The sequence below is a fragment of the Hyla sarda genome, unplaced genomic scaffold (genome assembly GCF_029499605.1).
Source record: "Hyla sarda isolate aHylSar1 unplaced genomic scaffold, aHylSar1.hap1 scaffold_515, whole genome shotgun sequence".
Lineage (NCBI taxonomy): Eukaryota > Metazoa > Chordata > Amphibia > Anura > Hylidae > Hyla > Hyla sarda.
In genome coordinates this window covers 42,922-58,115 of record NW_026610526.1, presented here as the reverse complement: position 1 = coordinate 58,115, position 15,194 = coordinate 42,922, and the positions used below count along the sequence as shown (strand labels likewise).

General features: G+C 45.3%; 6 non-coding genes across 6 annotated transcripts; all 6 read right to left on the bottom strand.

The window, feature by feature from the left end:
* Positions 1-1,738: 1,738 nt before the first annotated feature.
* Positions 1,739-1,929, bottom strand: LOC130338218 (U2 spliceosomal RNA). Its single transcript, XR_008878953.1, has one exon. It is a non-coding gene; the product is annotated as a U2 spliceosomal RNA (small nuclear RNA).
* Positions 1,930-4,022: 2,093 nt separating this feature from the next.
* On the bottom strand, positions 4,023-4,213 carry LOC130338217 (U2 spliceosomal RNA). The gene has a single exon (XR_008878952.1). It is a non-coding gene; the product is annotated as a U2 spliceosomal RNA (small nuclear RNA).
* Positions 4,214-6,282: 2,069 nt separating this feature from the next.
* LOC130338216 (U2 spliceosomal RNA) lies at positions 6,283-6,473 on the bottom strand. Its single transcript, XR_008878951.1, has one exon. It is a non-coding gene; the product is annotated as a U2 spliceosomal RNA (small nuclear RNA).
* A 2,089-nt stretch (positions 6,474-8,562) lies between these two features.
* LOC130338215 (U2 spliceosomal RNA) lies at positions 8,563-8,753 on the bottom strand. The gene has a single exon (XR_008878950.1). It is a non-coding gene; the product is annotated as a U2 spliceosomal RNA (small nuclear RNA).
* Positions 8,754-10,846: 2,093 nt separating this feature from the next.
* Positions 10,847-11,037, bottom strand: LOC130338214 (U2 spliceosomal RNA). The gene has a single exon (XR_008878949.1). It is a non-coding gene; the product is annotated as a U2 spliceosomal RNA (small nuclear RNA).
* Positions 11,038-13,129: 2,092 nt separating this feature from the next.
* LOC130338213 (U2 spliceosomal RNA) lies at positions 13,130-13,320 on the bottom strand. The gene has a single exon (XR_008878948.1). It is a non-coding gene; the product is annotated as a U2 spliceosomal RNA (small nuclear RNA).
* Between the last annotated feature and the right edge of the window lie 1,874 nt (positions 13,321-15,194).

The following is a 15,194-nucleotide window of genomic DNA, read 5'->3' as shown; positions in this document are numbered from 1 at the left end:
GCATAGAGGACATGCCTGCACCCCATTGGACTTACCTGTGTGGGTTAAATCCGGGTTATTTGACAACCTATGGCGGTGATGGTTCTGCTCAGGCAGAGCAGTGCTGATGCTCCTCATAAAGCTGTCGCTGCTGTGAAGGTTCTAGGTGACATCACAAATCCCTATGGTTACATACACAACAAAGCTGGGTTGTTGTTGTTTACACTCTGCAAGGCCTGTGGAAGTGAGTGACATCATAGCACTGTAGTTCTGAGGGTTCTAGATGGATGCAACAATCTCCTGTTGCTTCTATGAAGGCCATAATAGACGACATCACCAAACAGCTCCATAGTCACATACACAGCAAAGGAGAGATGTTGTTTACACCTAGTGATGTCAGTGGTATTGAGTGACATCACAGCACAGTGCTAAGGCTCCTGGGCCTGGACACAGCAGCGGCTGCAATATCTCAACGGAGAATACGTTTATATATATGTGTGTGTGTGCGCGTATATATATATATATATATATATATATATATATATATATATATATATATATATATATATATATATATATATATATATATATATATATTCTCCGCCGAAATCACTTTTAAACCCATTTCCACCTTTTTTTCCCTTCTCTTCCTCTTACTTTTTTTTCACGTTTTTTTACGTTTTTCTCCTTTTCGCCTCTTTTCTGGGCGTATTATTCTTCTTTTTCTTCTTTTTTTTCGTCTAATGCATACCCCATCAGTGCAGCAATGCTTATTCAATACCGCCAGCAGATGGAGACACTGGGGGATAATTTTCTAAGGATTTATACTGATTTTTCCTGTCTGAATTTGTCGCACAGAAAGTTGCAGGCCAAATATGTGTGACATTTCTGCGACTTTAGCTTCTAGAGCATTTTTACAACATTATACATAGGTGCTGAATACATAAAAAGCGACTGTTCAGCGACAGACAAGTCGCATCGGCTGAAAGTAGGCCAGAATGTCAGTCCATGTTGGAGCAGGTTTAGATACAGTCTAAAGCATAGATCTCAAAGTCTGTGCACAGAATTTAGCAAGGGCCTCGCACCTTCTGATGCATCAGGTAGGTGCACAATAGCATAGCCTAACCCTCTGTACTTTGGTCTATATTGATGCGGGACATAGACAGCCAGCTGATGACCAATCCATTAGTGCAATGGATGGCTGGAAGCATTTGTCTTTGCCTTTGCAATACCACAGAAGCAATGCATGGTCAATGTACAGCAATGACACACCTGTGTGAACAGCCAGGAGACCCCCCCCCCCCCATGTTATGTTACATAGTTACATAGTTAGTACGGTCGAAAAAAGACATATGTCCATCAAGTTCAACCAGGGAATTAAGGGGTAGGGGTGTGGCGCGATATTGGGGAAGGGATGAGATTTTATATTTCTTCATAAGCATTAATCTTATTTTGTCAATTAGGAACATTCAGCACCCACCCGCTATCAAGGCAGCTGCCTATCATGTCATGCCCTACCTGCACAGGTGTGCTGGCTACTCAAATGATCCAATTAAGGAGGCCATTTAGTCAGCAGCAGCAGAAGTCCTGTGCCTGGACGCTCCAACAGCGGCCAGACACAAGCAGAAGCAGAAGCAGCAGCAGCACCACCTTTTGTTTTTTGGCTGCAGCAGCAGCAAGGCCCACAGGGCTGGCTAGCTGGCTAGCCAGCAAGCAGGTAGCAATGAAAGTAGGAATCTTTCTTTTTAACCCTGTAAGGGGGTGGTGCACTGTACCCGAAGATACTGCCATATCGGGTCAATGCATAGGGCGACGGAAGCAAGCTTCGAAATCGGCCCCCGTTCTCAAAAATCCATTTAATATATGGTCCCCAGATAGGGGACGTATCAGATATTAAACTGATAAGAACAGATACTACACTTGATCTTAGCCAAAAGGCCGAGAAGCGATAACCGTGAAAGGGGCGGGCCCAACAAGGTCCCCTTCATGGGCACTATCACTGCTTGCTGTCAGGGAGGCTGCCAGACAATTTTCCATGCACACTCTGGGCTGGGGGGCAGTCAACCACCAGTACACACAGCAGAACCTAAACCCATACCATTATTGCTAAGCAGCAAGACAGGGGCCCATTGCACTCCCACGGGGCCTTTTTAAATGCAATCCATAACCCGGATTTGCCAGGAACCCTTCTTACTCCTCCTACTTGCATGTGACACTGGGCTTAGGATCTGCATAGGAAACACACACACAAGCACACACCTACCTTTGTTGCCTGCAGATGCCTCCTTGGCTGTCCCCAAACGGTATCAAACCAACACCCACGGGAAGCTGTAAGCATAGAGGACATGCCTGCACCCCATTGGACTTACCTGTGTGGGTTAAATCCGGGTTATTTGACAACCTATGGCGGTGATGGTTCTGCTCAGGCAGAGCAGTGCTGATGCTCCTCATAAAGCTGTCGCTGCTGTGAAGGTTCTAGGTGACATCACAAATCCCTATGGTTACATACACAACAAAGCTGGGTTGTTGTTGTTTACACTCTGCAAGGCCTGTGGAAGTGAGTGACATCATAGCACTGTAGTTCTGAGGGTTCTAGATGGATGCAACAATCTCCTGTTGCTTCTATGAAGGCCATAATAGACGACATCACCAAACAGCTCCATAGTCACATACACAGCAAAGGAGAGATGTTGTTTACACCTAGTGATGTCAGTGGTATTGAGTGACATCACAGCACAGTGCTAAGGCTCCTGGGCCTGGACACAGCAGCGGCTGCAATATCTCAACGGAGAATACGTTTATATATATGTGTGTGTGTGCGCGTATATATATATATATATATATATATATATATATATATATATATATATATATTTCTCCGCCGAAATCACTTTTAAACCCATTTCCACCTTTTTTTCCCTTCTCTTCCTCTTACTTTTTTTTCACGTTTTTTTACGTTTTTCTCCTTTTCGCCTCTTTTCTGGGCGTATTATTCTTCTTTTTCTTCTTTTTTTTCGTCTAATGCATACCCCATCAGTGCAGCAATGCTTATTCAATACCGCCAGCAGATGGAGACACTGGGGGATAATTTTCTAAGGATTTATACTGATTTTTCCTGTCTGAATTTGTCGCACAGAAAGTTGCAGGCCAAATATGTGTGACATTTCTGCGACTTTAGCTTCTAGAGCCTTTTTACAGCATTATACATAGGTGCTGAATACATAAAAAGCGACTGTTCAGCGACAGACAAGTCGCATCGGCTGAAAGTAGGCCAGAATGTCAGTCCATGTTGGAGCAGGTTTAGATACAGTCTAAAGCATAGATCTCAAAGTCTGTGCACAGAATTTAGCAAGGGCCTCGCACCTTCTGATGCATCAGGTAGGTGCACAATAGCATAGCCTAACCCTCTGTACTTTGGTCTATATTGATGCGGGACATAGACAGCCAGCTGATGACCAATCCATTAGTGCAATGGATGGCTGGAAGCATTTGTCTTTGCCTTTGCAATACCACAGAAGCAATGCATGGTCAATGTACAGCAATGACACACCTGTGTGAACAGCCAGGAGACCCCCCCCCCATGTTATGTTACATAGTTACATAGTTAGTACGGTCGAAAAAAGACATATGTCCATCAAGTTCAACCAGGGAATTAAGGGGTAGGGGTGTGGCGCGATATTGGGGAAGGGATGAGATTTTATATTTCTTCATAAGCATTAATCTTATTTTGTCAATTAGGAACATTCAGCACCCACCCGCTATCAAGGCAGCTGCCTATCATGTCATGCCCTACCTGCACAGGTGTGCTGGCTACTCAAATGATCCAATTAAGGAGGCCATTTAGTCAGCAGCAGCAGAAGTCCTGTGCCTGGACGCTCCAACAGCGGCCAGACACAAGCAGAAGCAGAAGCAGCAGAAGCAGCAGCAGCACCACCTTTTGTTTTTTGGCTGCAGCAGCAGCAAGGCCCACAGGGCTGGCTAGCTGGCTAGCCAGCAAGCAGGTAGCAATGAAAGTAGGAATCTTTCTTTTTAACCCTGTAAGGGGGTGGTGCACTGTACCCGAAGATACTGCCATATCGGGTCAATGCATAGGGCGACGGAAGCAAGCTTCGAAATCGGCCCCCGTTCTCAAAAATCCATTTAATATATGGTCCCCAGATAGGGGACGTATCAGATATTAAACTGATAAGAACAGATACTACACTTGATCTTAGCCAAAAGGCCGAGAAGCGATAACCGTGAAAGGGGCGGGCCCAACAAGGTCCCCTTCATGGGCACTATCACTGCTTGCTGTCAGGGAGGCTGCCAGACAATTTCCCATGCACACTCTGGGCTGGGGGGCAGTCAACCACCAGTACACACAGCAGAACCTAAACCCATACCATTATTGCTAAGCAGCAAGACAGGGGCCCATTGCACTCCCACGGGGCCTTTTTAAATGCAATCCATAACCCGGATTTGCCAGGAACCCTTCTTACTCCTCCTACTTGCATGTGACACTGGGCTTAGGATCTGCATAGGAAACACACACACAAGCACACACCTACCTTTGTTGCCTGCAGATGCCTCCTTGGCTGTCCCCAAACGGTATCAAACCAACACCCACGGGAAGCTGTAAGCATAGAGGACATGCCTGCACCCCATTGGACTTACCTGTGTGGGTTAAATCCGGGTTATTTGACAACCTATGGCGGTGATGGTTCTGCTCAGGCAGAGCAGTGCTGATGCTCCTCATAAAGCTGTCGCTGCTGTGAAGGTTCTAGGTGACATCACAAATCCCTATGGTTACATACACAACAAAGCTGGGTTGTTGTTGTTTACACTCTGCAAGGCCTGTGGAAGTGAGTGACATCATAGCACTGTAGTTCTGAGGGTTCTAGATGGATGCAACAATCTCCTGTTGCTTCTATGAAGGCCATAATAGACGACATCACCAAACAGCTCCATAGTCACATACACAGCAAAGGAGAGATGTTGTTTACACCTAGTGATGTCAGTGGTATTGAGTGACATCACAGCACAGTGCTAAGGCTCCTGGGCCTGGACACAGCAGCGGCTGCAATATCTCAACGGAGAATACGTTTATATATATGTGTGTGTGTGCGCGTATATATATATATATATATATATATATATATATATTTCTCCGCCGAAATCACTTTTAAACCCATTTCCACCTTTTTTTCCCTTCTCTTCCTCTTACTTTTTTTTCACGTTTTTTTACGTTTTTCTCCTTTTCGCCTCTTTTCTGGGCGTATTATTCTTCTTTTTCTTCTTTTTTTTCGTCTAATGCATACCCCATCAGTGCAGCAATGCTTATTCAATACCGCCAGCAGATGGAGACACTGGGGGATAATTTTCTAAGGATTTATACTGATTTTTCCTGTCTGAATTTGTCGCACAGAAAGTTGCAGGCCAAATATGTGTGACATTTCTGCGACTTTAGCTTCTAGAGCCTTTTTACAACATTATACATAGGTGCTGAATACATAAAAAGCGACTGTTCAGCGACAGACAAGTCGCATCGGCTGAAAGTAGGCCAGAATGTCAGTCCATGTTGGAGCAGGTTTAGATACAGTCTAAAGCATAGATCTCAAAGTCTGTGCACAGAATTTAGCAAGGGCCTCGCACCTTCTGATGCATCAGGTAGGTGCACAATAGCATAGCCTAACCCTCTGTACTTTGGTCTATATTGATGCGGGACATAGACAGCCAGCTGATGACCAATCCATTAGTGCAATGGATGGCTGGAAGCATTTGTCTTTGCCTTTGCAATACCACAGAAGCAATGCATGGTCAATGTACAGCAATGACACACCTGTGTGAACAGCCAGGAGACCCCCCCCCCCATGTTATGTTACATAGTTACATAGTTAGTACGGTCGAAAAAAGACATATGTCCATCAAGTTCAACCAGGGAATTAAGGGGTAGGGGTGTGGCGCGATATTGGGGAAGGGATGAGATTTTATATTTCTTCATAAGCATTAATCTTATTTTGTCAATTAGGAACATTCAGCACCCACCCGCTATCAAGGCAGCTGCCTATCATGTCATGCCCTACCTGCACAGGTGTGCTGGCTACTCAAATGATCCAATTAAGGAGGCCATTTAGTCAGCAGCAGCAGAAGTCCTGTGCCTGGACGCTCCAACAGCGGCCAGACACAAGCAGAAGCAGAAGCAGCAGCACCACCACCTTTTGTTTTTTGGCTGCAGCAGCAGCAAGGCCCACAGGGCTGGCTAGCTGGCTAGCCAGCAAGCAGGTAGCAATGAAAGTAGGAATCTTTCTTTTTAACCCTGTAAGGGGGTGGTGCACTGTACCCGAAGATACTGCCATATCGGGTCAATGCATAGGGCGACGGAAGCAAGCTTCGAAATCGGCCCCCGTTCTCAAAAATCCATTTAATATATGGTCCCCAGATAGGGGACGTATCAGATATTAAACTGATAAGAACAGATACTACACTTGATCTTAGCCAAAAGGCCGAGAAGCGATAACCGTGAAAGGGGCGGGCCCAACAAGGTCCCCTTCATGGGCACTATCACTGCTTGCTGTCAGGGAGGCTGCCAGACAATTTTCCATGCACACTCTGGGCTGGGGGGCAGTCAACCACCAGTACACACAGCAGAACCTAAACCCATACCATTATTGCTAAGCAGCAAGACAGGGGCCCATTGCACTCCCACGGGGCCTTTTTAAATGCAATCCATAACCCGGATTTGCCAGGAACCCTTCTTACTCCTCCTACTTGCATGTGACACTGGGCTTAGGATCTGCATAGGAAACACACACACAAGCACACACCTACCTTTGTTGCCTGCAGATGCCTCCTTGGCTGTCCCCAAACGGTATCAAACCAACACCCACGGGAAGCTGTAAGCATAGAGGACATGCCTGCACCCCATTGGACTTACCTGTGTGGGTTAAATCCGGGTTATTTGACAACCTATGGCGGTGATGGTTCTGCTCAGGCAGAGCAGTGCTGATGCTCCTCATAAAGCTGTCGCTGCTGTGAAGGTTCTAGGTGACATCACAAATCCCTATGGTTACATACACAACAAAGCTGGGTTGTTGTTGTTTACACTCTGCAAGGCCTGTGGAAGTGAGTGACATCATAGCACTGTAGTTCTGAGGGTTCAAGATGGATGCAACAATCTCCTGTTGCTTCTATGAAGGCCGTAATAGACGACATCACCAAACAGCTCCATAGTCACATACACAGCAAAGGAGAGATGTTGTTTACACCTAGTGATGTCAGTGGTATTGAGTGACATCACAGCACAGTGCTAAGGCTCCTGGGCCTGGACACAGCAGCGGCTGCAATATCTCAACGGAGAATACGTTTATATCTATGTGTGTGTGTGCGCATATATATATATATATATATATATATATATATATATATATATATATATTTCTCCGCCGAAATCACTTTTAAACCCATTTCCACCTTTTTTTCCCTTCTCTTCCTCTTACTTTTTTTTCACGTTTTTTTACGTTTTTCTCCTTTTCGCCTCTTTTCTGGGCGTATTATTCTTCTTTTTCTTCTTTTTTTTCGTCTAATGCATACCCCATCAGTGCAGCAATGCTTATTCAATACCGCCAGCAGATGGAGACACTGGGGGATAATTTTCTAAGGATTTATACTGATTTTTCCTGTCTGAATTTGTCGCACAGAAAGTTGCAGGCCAAATATGTGTGACATTTCTGCGACTTTAGCTTCTAGAGCATTTTTACAACATTATACATAGGTGCTGAATACATAAAAAGCGACTGTTCAGCGACAGACAAGTCGCATCGGCTGAAAGTAGGCCAGAATGTCAGTCCATGTTGGAGCAGGTTTAGATACAGTCTAAAGCATAGATCTCAAAGTCTGTGCACAGAATTTAGCAAGGGCCTCGCACCTTCTGATGCATCAGGTAGGTGCACAATAGCATAGCCTAACCCTCTGTACTTTGGTCTATATTGATGCGGGACATAGACAGCCAGCTGATGACCAATCCATTAGTGCAATGGATGGCTGGAAGCATTTGTCTTTGCCTTTGCAATACCACAGAAGCAATGCATGGTCAATGTACAGCAATGACACACCTGTGTGAACAGCCAGGAGACCCCCCCCCCATGTTATGTTACATAGTTACATAGTTAGTACGGTCGAAAAAAGACATATGTCCATCAAGTTCAACCAGGGAATTAAGGGGTAGGGGTGTGGCGCGATATTGGGGAAGGGATGAGATTTTATATTTCTTCATAAGCATTAATCTTATTTTGTCAATTAGGAACATTCAGCACCCACCCGCTATCAAGGCAGCTGCCTATCATGTCATGCCCTACCTGCACAGGTGTGCTGGCTACTCAAATGATCCAATTAAGGAGGCCATTTAGTCAGCAGCAGCAGAAGTCCTGTGCCTGGACGCTCCAACAGGGGCCAGACACAAGCAGAAGCAGAAGCAGCAGAAGCAGCAGCAGCACCACCTTTTGTTTTTTGGCTGCAGCAGCAGCAAGGCCCACAGGGCTGGCTAGCTGGCTAGCCAGCAAGCAGGTAGCAATGAAAGTAGGAATCTTTCTTTTTAACCCTGTAAGGGGGTGGTGCACTGTACCCGAAGATACTGCCATATCGGGTCAATGCATAGGGCGACGGAAGCAAGCTTCGAAATCGGCCCCCGTTCTCAAAAATCCATTTAATATATGGTCCCCAGATAGGGGACGTATCAGATATTAAACTGATAAGAACAGATACTACACTTGATCTTAGCCAAAAGGCCGAGAAGCGATAACCGTGAAAGGGGCGGGCCCAACAAGGTCCCCTTCATGGGCACTATCACTGCTTGCTGTCAGGGAGGCTGCCAGACAATTTTCCATGCACACTCTGGGCTGGGGGGCAGTCAACCACCAGTACACACAGCAGAACCTAAACCCATACCATTATTGCTAAGCAGCAAGACAGGGGCCCATTGCACTCCCACGGGGCCTTTTTAAATGCAATCCATAACCCGGATTTGCCAGGAACCCTTCTTACTCCTCCTACTTGCATGTGACACTGGGCTTAGGATCTGCATAGGAAACACACACACAAGCACACACCTACCTTTGTTGCCTGCAGATGCCTCCTTGGCTGTCCCCAAACGGTATCAAACCAACACCCACGGGAAGCTGTAAGCATAGAGGACATGCCTGCACCCCATTGGACTTACCTGTGTGGGTTAAATCCGGGTTATTTGACAACCTATGGCGGTGATGGTTCTGCTCAGGCAGAGCAGTGCTGATGCTCCTCATAAAGCTGTCGCTGCTGTGAAGGTTCTAGGTGACATCACAAATCCCTATGGTTACATACACAACAAAGCTGGGTTGTTGTTGTTTACACTCTGCAAGGCCTGTGGAAGTGAGTGACATCATAGCACTGTAGTTCTGAGGGTTCTAGATGGATGCAACAATCTCCTGTTGCTTCTATGAAGGCCGTAATAGACGACATCACCAAACAGCTCCATAGTCACATACACAGCAAAGGAGAGATGTTGTTTACACCTAGTGATGTCAGTGGTATTGAGTGACATCACAGCACAGTGCTAAGGCTCCTGGGCCTGGACACAGCAGCGGCTGCAATATCTCAACGGAGAATACGTTTATATCTATGTGTGTGTGTGCGCATATATATATATATATATATATATGTATATATATATATATATATATATATTTCTCCGCCGAAATCACTTTTAAACCCATTTCCACCTTTTTTTCCCTTCTCTTCCTCTTACTTTTTTTTCACGTTTTTTTACGTTTTTCTCCTTTTCGCCTCTTTTCTGGGCGTATTATTCTTCTTTTTCTTCTTTTTTTTCGTCTAATGCATACCCCATCAGTGCAGCAATGCTTATTCAATACCGCCAGCAGATGGAGACACTGGGGGATAATTTTCTAAGGATTTATACTGATTTTTCCTGTCTGAATTTGTCGCACAGAAAGTTGCAGGCCAAATATGTGTGACATTTCTGCGACTTTAGCTTCTAGAGCATTTTTACAACATTATACATAGGTGCTGAATACATAAAAAGCGACTGTTCAGCGACAGACAAGTCGCATCGGCTGAAAGTAGGCCAGAATGTCAGTCCATGTTGGAGCAGGTTTAGATACAGTCTAAAGCATAGATCTCAAAGTCTGTGCACAGAATTTAGCAAGGGCCTCGCACCTTCTGATGCATCAGGTAGGTGCACAATAGCATAGCCTAACCCTCTGTACTTTGGTCTATATTGATGCGGGACATAGACAGCCAGCTGATGACCAATCCATTAGTGCAATGGATGGCTGGAAGCATTTGTCTTTGCCTTTGCAATACCACAGAAGCAATGCATGGTCAATGTACAGCAATGACACACCTGTGTGAACAGCCAGGAGACCCCCCCCCCCCATGTTATGTTACATAGTTACATAGTTAGTACGGTCGAAAAAAGACATATGTCCATCAAGTTCAACCAGGGAATTAAGGGGTAGGGGTGTGGCGCGATATTGGGGAAGGGATGAGATTTTATATTTCTTCATAAGCATTAATCTTATTTTGTCAATTAGGAACATTCAGCACCCACCCGCTATCAAGGCAGCTGCCTATCATGTCATGCCCTACCTGCACAGGTGTGCTGGCTACTCAAATGATCCAATTAAGGAGGCCATTTAGTCAGCAGCAGCAGAAGTCCTGTGCCTGGACGCTCCAACAGGGGCCAGACACAAGCAGAAGCAGAAGCAGCAGAAGCAGCAGCAGCACCACCTTTTGTTTTTTGGCTGCAGCAGCAGCAAGGCCCACAGGGCTGGCTAGCTGGCTAGCCAGCAAGCAGGTAGCAATGAAAGTAGGAATCTTTCTTTTTAACCCTGTAAGGGGGTGGTGCACTGTACCCGAAGATACTGCCATATCGGGTCAATGCATAGGGCGACGGAAGCAAGCTTCGAAATCGGCCCCCGTTCTCAAAAATCCATTTAATATATGGTCCCCAGATAGGGGACGTATCAGATATTAAACTGATAAGAACAGATACTACACTTGATCTTAGCCAAAAGGCCGAGAAGCGATAACCGTGAAAGGGGCGGGCCCAACAAGGTCCCCTTCATGGGCACTATCACTGCTTGCTGTCAGGGAGGCTGCCAGACAATTTTCCATGCACACTCTGGGCTGGGGGGCAGTCAACCACCAGTACACACAGCAGAACCTAAACCCATACCATTATTGCTAAGCAGCAAGACAGGGGCCCATTGCACTCCCACGGGGCCTTTTTAAATGCAATCCATAACCCGGATTTGCCAGGAACCCTTCTTACTCCTCCTACTTGCATGTGACACTGGGCTTAGGATCTGCATAGGAAACACACACACAAGCACACACCTACCTTTGTTGCCTGCAGATGCCTCCTTGGCTGTCCCCAAACGGTATCAAACCAACACCCACGGGAAGCTGTAAGCATAGAGGACATGCCTGCACCCCATTGGACTTACCTGTGTGGGTTAAATCCGGGTTATTTGACAACCTATGGCGGTGATGGTTCTGCTCAGGCAGAGCAGTGCTGATGCTCCTCATAAAGCTGTCGCTGCTGTGAAGGTTCTAGGTGACATCACAAATCCCTATGGTTACATACACAACAAAGCTGGGTTGTTGTTGTTTACACTCTGCAAGGCCTGTGGAAGTGAGTGACATCATAGCACTGTAGTTCTGAGGGTTCAAGATGGATGCAACAATCTCCTGTTGCTTCTATGAAGGCCGTAATAGACAACATCACCAAACAGCTCCATAGTCACATACACAGCAAAGGAGAGATGTTGTTTACACCTAGTGATGTCAGTGGTATTGAGTGACATCACAGCACAGTGCTAAGGCTCCTGGGCCTGGACACAGCAGCGGCTGCAATATCTCAACGGAGAATACGTTTATATCTATGTGTGTGTGTGCGCATATATATATATATATATATATATATATATATATATATATATATATATATATATATATTTCTCCGCCGAAATCACTTTTAAACCCATTTCCACCTTTTTTTCCCTTCTCTTCCTCTTACTTTTTTTTCACGTTTTTTTACGTTTTTCTCCTTTTCGCCTCTTTTCTGGGCGTATTATTCTTCTTTTTCTTCTTTTTTTTCGTCTAATGCATACCCCATCAGTGCAGCAATGCTTATTCAATACCGCCAGCAGATGGAGACACTGGGGGATAATTTTCTAAGGATTTATACTGATTTTTCCTGTCTGAATTTGTCGCACAGAAAGTTGCAGGCCAAATATGTGTGACATTTCTGCGACTTTAGCTTCTAGAGCATTTTTACAACATTATACATAGGTGCTGAATACATAAAAAGCGACTGTTCAGCGACAGACAAGTCGCATCGGCTGAAAGTAGGCCAGAATGTCAGTCCATGTTGGAGCAGGTTTAGATACAGTCTAAAGCATAGATCTCAAAGTCTGTGCACAGAATTTAGCAAGGGCCTCGCACCTTCTGATGCATCAGGTAGGTGCACAATAGCATAGCCTAACCCTCTGTACTTTGGTCTATATTGATGCGGGACATAGACAGCCAGCTGATGACCAATCCATTAGTGCAATGGATGGCTGGAAGCATTTGTCTTTGCCTTTGCAATACCACAGAAGCAATGCATGGTCAATGTACAGCAATGACACACCTGTGTGAACAGCCAGGAGACCCCCCCCCCCCATGTTATGTTACATAGTTACATAGTTAGTACGGTCGAAAAAAGACATATGTCCATCAAGTTCAACCAGGGAATTAAGGGGTAGGGGTGTGGCGCGATATTGGGGAAGGGATGAGATTTTATATTTCTTCATAAGCATTAATCTTATTTTGTCAATTAGGAACATTCAGCACCCACCCGCTATCAAGGCAGCTGCCTATCATGTCATGCCCTACCTGCACAGGTGTGCTGGCTACTCAAATGATCCAATTAAGGAGGCCATTTAGTCAGCAGCAGCAGAAGTCCTGTGCCTGGACGCTCCAACAGGGGCCAGACACAAGCAGAAGCAGAAGCAGCAGCAGCACCACCTTTTGTTTTTTGGCTGCAGCAGCAGCAAGGCCCACAGGGCTGGCTAGCTGGCTAGCCAGCAAGCAGGTAGCAATGAAAGTAGGAATCTTTCTTTTTAACCCTGTAAGGGGGTGGTGCACTGTACCCGAAGATACTGCCATATCGGGTCAATGCATAGGGCGACGGAAGCAAGCTTCGAAATCGGCCCCCGTTCTCAAAAATCCATTTAATATATGGTCCCCAGATAGGGGACGTATCAGATATTAAACTGATAAGAACAGATACTACACTTGATCTTAGCCAAAAGGCCGAGAAGCGATAACCGTGAAAGGGGCGGGCCCAACAAGGTCCCCTTCATGGGCACTATCACTGCTTGCTGTCAGGGAGGCTGCCAGACAATTTTCCATGCACACTCTGGGCTGGGGGGCAGTCAACCACCAGTACACACAGCAGAACCTAAACCCATACCATTATTGCTAAGCAGCAAGACAGGGGCCCATTGCACTCCCACGGGGCCTTTTTAAATGCAATCCATAACCCGGATTTGCCAGGAACCCTTCTTACTCCTCCTACTTGCATGTGACACTGGGCTTAGGATCTGCATAGGAAACACACACACAAGTAGTGTTGAGCGGCATAGGCCATATTCGAATTCGCGAATATTCGCGAATATATGGACGAATATTCGTCTTATATTCGCGAATATTCGCATATTCGTTATATTCTCGTTTTATTTTCGCATATGCGAATATTCGCGTATGCGAAAATTAGCATATGTGAATATTAGCACATGCAAGATTAACATGCGTGAAACTTCGCATATGCGTAAATTAGCATCTGCGTATTTTCGCATATGCGAACTTTAGCATATGCGAATTTTCGCACGCCAGTCTCACACAGTAGTATTACAGCCTTCTTTACACCACACAAGCTGGAAGCAGAGAGGGATGATCACTGTGATGTGTACTGTGAAGAAAAAAATAATAATAAAAAAAAAAAAAACGAATATTCGTAATTACGAATATATAGCGCTATATTCGCGAAATTCGCGAATTCGCGAATATGCGATATTCGCGAATAATATTCGAATTGCGAATATTCGCGAGCAACACTACACACAAGCACACACCTACCTTTGTTGCCTGCAGATGCCTCCTTGGCTGTCCCCAAACGGTATCAAACCAACACCCACGGGAAGCTGTAAGCATAGAGGACATGCCTGCACCCCATTGGACTTACCTGTGTGGGTTAAATCCGGGTTATTTGACAACCTATGGCGGTGATGGTTCTGCTCAGGCAGAGCAGTGCTGATGCTCCTCATAAAGCTGTCGCTGCTGTGAAGGTTCTAGGTGACATCACAAATCCCTATGGTTACATACACAACAAAGCTGGGTTGTTGTTGTTTACACTCTGCAAGGCCTGTGGAAGTGAGTGACATCATAGCACTGTAGTTCTGAGGGTTCAAGATGGATGCAACAATCTCCTGTTGCTTCTATGAAGGCCGTAATAGACGACATCACCAAACAGCTCCATAGTCACATACACAGCAAAGGAGAGATGTTGTTTACACCTAGTGATGTCAGTGGTATTGAGTGACATCACAGCACAGTGCTAAGGCTCCTGGGCCTGGACACAGCAGCGGCTGCAATATCTCAACGGAGAATACGTTTATATCTATGTGTGTGTGTGCGCATATATATATATATATATATATATATATATATATATATATATATATATTTCTCCGCCGAAATCACTTTTAAACCCATTTCCACCTTTTTTTCCCTTCTCTTCCTCTTACTTTTTTTTCACGTTTTTTTACGTTTTTCTCCTTTTCGCCTCTTTTCTGGGCGTATTATTCTTCTTTTTCTTCTTTTTTTTCGTCTAATGCATACCCCATCAGTGCAGCAATGCTTATTCAATACCGCCAGCAGATGGAGACACTGGGGGATAATTTTCTAAGGATTTATACTGATTTTTCCTGTCTGAATTTGTCGCACAGAAAGTTGCAGGCCAAATATGTGTGACATTTCTGCGACTTTAGCTTCTAGAGCATTTTTACAACATTATACATAGGTGCTGAATACATAAAAAGCGACTGTTCAGCGACAGACAAGTCGCATCGGCTGAAAGTAGGCCAGAATGTCAGTCCATGTTGGAGCAGGTTTAGATACAGTCTAAAGCATAGATCTCA